Source organism: Solanum stenotomum, chromosome 6, assembly GCF_019186545.1.
Source record: "Solanum stenotomum isolate F172 chromosome 6, ASM1918654v1, whole genome shotgun sequence".
NCBI lineage: Eukaryota > Viridiplantae > Streptophyta > Magnoliopsida > Solanales > Solanaceae > Solanum > Solanum stenotomum.
The window spans coordinates 36,372,778-36,377,543 of NC_064287.1; the positions used below are offsets into that span (position 1 = coordinate 36,372,778).

At 38.3% G+C, this 4,766-nt stretch overlaps 1 pseudogene; it reads right to left on the reverse strand.

Annotated features, from left to right (window-relative positions):
• Nucleotides 1-1,775: 1,775 nt before the first annotated feature.
• LOC125869331 (uncharacterized) lies at nt 1,776-4,342 on the reverse strand (annotated as a pseudogene).
• Nucleotides 4,343-4,766: the final 424 nt, after the last annotated feature.

Genomic DNA, 4,766 nt, shown 5'->3' on the forward strand with positions numbered 1-4,766 from the left:
TTAGATTTTGGAACGGTCATCGAGGTCGTGTTCTAGTTCAAGTGTCACTGTCGGGTCCTAGATCGAATATTGGGGTTGATTTCGGGTAATAAATTATTTTTCTAAAGAGTATTTTTTAGTCTCAAGCTAAAAATAAAAGATATTTTCTAGAAAATATTTTTCATTCACAACTAAACTTTTTCTACTTACCAATCAAACATCAAAAAATAAGTTAGAAATTCACTTATTTTTCAAGAAAACATTTTCTTCATACCAAACACACCTTAGTGGAATGAGTTTTCTTTATCACTAGAGCCGTCAAAACGGGCTTAGCCCATGGGGCCGACCCAACCCAACTCGTTATTGGGGTAGGATTGAGATAGGATTTTTTAAGCCCATTTAAAACTAGGGCTTATAAGCCCGGCCCATATAAGCCCTTGCCCTTGAGGCTTGATCGGGGCTAGGCCGAGGTCGGTCCATGGGCCCAAACTTTTTATTTAAGGGTAACTTACAATAATCTCACTAGTATATCATCTAATTACTTAAATACACGTTGTGTTGTAATATTATCAATCTTACCAGATTTTGGTACGTCCAGATACATGTATCTCGGAATATATAGATTCAAAATTAGGTTAATTTGTTCTAGATACACTCTATCCAAGTAGATTCACATGTATCTAGGATACATAGACAAATCTTGTGCTTTCGCCTCCCTCCCATCTTGCTTGTCACTCTCTTTTCTTGCTCGTGTATATGGTATGCGAGATACATGCTAATTACACTAGATTTTTTGCTAGTGTTATTGAAACAACACCATTGTTTGCCATATTTGATTTGAAAATCTTCTCATTTTCTTGATGTTATAGAATTATAAGTTTGAAAAGAAAAAGAGGAGGGCTAGCCGCCCCAGCCCTTGACCCTTCTAGGGTTGAGTTAACTTGAACATTTTCAGGCCCTTCCAAATGAAGGGCCGACCCGCCCTAGCCCTTCAAATTCCTTGGCCCGTGAGGCTTGGACCGGCCCTTTTTGACAACTCTATTTACTGCTTATCGCTCTCATCTTCTTTGGACTTCTACAACTCATCGCTGGACACTAAACGTCGACCACTCATCACTGGTCATTGTCCCCCACGATGGATTGTTGGTGTCTCATCTCTGAACACTTATCGTCATTTTTCTCTTCGTCTCCGCAAATCGCTGGAGTTTTCATTGTGAGAGTCCCATTGACTCCGATCTCCGGCCGACCGCACACCACAAATTCTTGCCAACCACCACCTTAAGTGAATAATTTTTTAAGGTTTGGTAAGTCCTTAACTCTTCTATGAGCTTATAGGGCATTCTAATCATGTTTTTAATAACAACTCGAAAGCCATGAGTTCATGTTTTGATATCTGTACAAGGAAGTTAAGGGGTTGTTCTGTGTCATGAAGCTTAAAGAGTATTGGGTGACCTTGTGACCGTATGATGTTGTAATTGAGTCAAAATGGAAGCGTATCCTAAAACACTAATGATTACAGGGTCGTACAAAGCTTGCCATTGCCACTCATTTAGAGTTTGATTTGTTGCATATATGATCTTTAGCTTGTTATTGAGCTGTTACTTGTTAGTAATGATTGCATTACTCACCATTCTTGTAGATTAACACTTACCGGAAATGTTAAGAACATAATTGTTCTAAGTCGGGAATTGAGGTACGTAAGATACCATTTAGTAAGATACTTAATGGTGTTCAAATCAGATTAACAAAAACTCGAAGAAGAGGAAAGAAAAGAAACAGGAATCGACATGAAAAGAGAAGCCATTTCCTTGTTAAGATTGGAATTCAGCACCCAGTTACAACAAAATAAGTGTACTATTCCAGCTCTCAAAAGAATAGTGAATATAGTACCCCCAGTAGCAAACTACAACTAGCCTCAAAAAAATGCACAACAAAACGAGCCGGCAACACAACTAAATATAACCAAGCCTGATGATGATGGACTTCGAAATACACCAAATCCTACATACCCTCAACAAAAATTTGATGTCCCAATTGGACATCTTCCTCCTTAAAAAAGAATCGGGAACATCTTTCCAATTGAAAACCAAATATCCTGGGGGGAGAAGAAACAGTTCTCTTTGAATAAAACCAAATATCCTGGGGGGAGAAGAAACAGTTCTCTTTGAATAACTAACTACTACCTCTCTTACCACAAGAATTCCTCAACTAATGTCCTACAGTACCAATGCTACCTTTTCCTGGGAAACATAAGCTGAAGGAGAAGCAATAAGAGGCTCATAATGATCAACCCCAACACCACACCAGCCTGCAATTGCCAAGGTACAATCTCAGATGGGAAAACATAAAATATTAGCAGTAGGATCTTTCATTGCAAAAAGTTTCTGTACCTGTTCCTTTCATGAAAAGGAAGAAATGAGGTTTGCATATTTCACATTTGGGACGATATGGGAGAAAGAAGACACAATTTTCTTCATCAACCATTGCGTCGGATCCATGTGCTTGCACCTAATAATTATATACCAACAGAAAAACTTTAGGAAAAAAATTGTTTGGTTAACAATCCAATATCACACAATTGAGAAACAGTAAGGAACATAGGAGTTGAGAAAAGAACTTGCACACAATCTATCAAAATGCTTTGGTGGGGATCATCTCTTATTTATCAAAAAACAAAAAAAAAATATATGAAAAGAATAGGAGGATTGCTATTATGAACACAGATAAGCCCGCTTTATCAATAGACACATGTTGCCGTTACAAATTGAAAAAGGAATGGGGAACGGGCACATCCACTAGCAAGATAATCTTCCTAAACATCCTACTTTCATTAGTATTGTTCTCATGGATGTCTGTCATCACTTATTGCTCTCATGACATTGTTTTTTATCAAATCATGCAGCTTTATATAGAGTAAAGCCTGAATAGCACCATTTGGAAATTGAAACAAAAATAATACGTTGCATACTGTTACACCTTCAGAGAATGTATGCGCCGATTGTGAAACCTTATTGTGCAAACTACTCACAAGTAATACAGGTGGAAATTATTCAAGAGCAAGCAATTGTTCATGCAAAAGAAGAAGATCAGTTTCTTACCACAAAGATCTCTCTTTTAAACTCGGTTGCAAGACACTCAATCGCTATATCGTCTCCAAATACAGCCGCATGACCATCAATATTCTCATCTACAGTTAATAAACCCTCCTCGGTATACTGCAAAGTGATGATATCATATTCATCATCAGGCGAACCAGAAATTGACATGTACTTGGCCCAACTTGGGCCATCATCCACAATTACGCATCTCTCTTTGTATATAGACTCAACAGCCAATTCTCTTCAATGTCAAAAAAATATTGTCAAAAAACACAACTATATCCAATAAAATTTTAAAAGCGACTCAATCAATTTTACACTTGCTAGCACATCTTCACCTATACCAGAAAAAACAAAGTTTTGAAAATTTTTTTCGGGCAGTGCTGAAAACCTAGCAAACAAAGCTTTGATTTTCTTCTTCGTATCAAATGAATTACAAATAAAAGCAATTCCCACATCAAAGAAAACTATTCTCTATGGAAAAATGCATGATAGTCAGCGGAATGAACCAGATCTAAACTTTCTCATCCAGATCTAACAAATAACAATAATTAGGCCTCAATCCCTAATGCATAAAATGAATAATTAGGTGAAATGGATAGGAAATTACCGCTGCATTCCGAGGTGAACAAGCTCAAAAATAGCCGATTCCAGAACCTCTCTATCGTCCTTCTTAGCTAACAGCTTCAACTCTTGAACCACATGAATACCCCAACCAAATTTCAGATCCGGAGAATACATGTGCTTAATCACCGATTCAATCGCTTCTTTCTCCGATCCAAGATCTTCCAAGAACCTCCGCACTGTCCGCCGTCTCAGATCTTTCGCGTACGACACCGTTTTCACCCCATTGATTTCCCGCAAGCCGTAAAAAGATAGTTTTCGTCTGCCTCGACTTCTCCGCCGTGGCTAAGCCGGAAAACCATGGAAGCGTTTTGATCCTGAGGATGTTTCCACAATACTCCCTTAGACTGAATCTTTATCAAATGCTTTCTCTGCTGGTCCTCTAAAGATGAAACATTTTCCCAGGAAGAGGTATCAACGACGGTGACAGGGGTGATCGCCGGCGATGATTGGTCAACGAGGTCGATAGATGAGGGAGTAGAGGTAGGATCCCGCCATGGAATCACCGGTGACGATGCTGTTGAGTCGCAGATGAGTTTCCCCATGCTTTCTTTTTCTTGATTTTTTTTCTTTTTGGACACTACAATGGCGGAAACAGAAAGTGGGGAAAAAAGAGGAAAGAGTGGTTAGGGCAAACAACTAGATTTTACAGGAGTTGCTGTACACGTGGACCAATCAACGTGTGTATTTACTGCTTTTCAAGTTTTGTCTGCGGGTTTTGGTAAAGCGGGTGACAGCTGTATTCAGACTTACGTGGCGTATTATGAGTGGTTAACAGAAAAATTGTAACGTTATGGGTGGTTTTCGAGGTCCGCGTCCTTTTACCGCTATGGGCATATTCTCATATTACGTTGTAAAATAAAATAATAATGAAATAAAACTTTCATTTGTTTTTCTTGTCCTTGAAATTGGTGTAGCTATGGATAAGAATTAAAAAAAAACCGTTGCGACCGAGTTGTATCTGAGATTTTGGATTACAGTCCTCTAAAATATGGAGTCGTCTTTTTTAGGAAGCATTTTACCAATATGAATACTAAACATCAAATGAGAAATAAAAAATAAAAG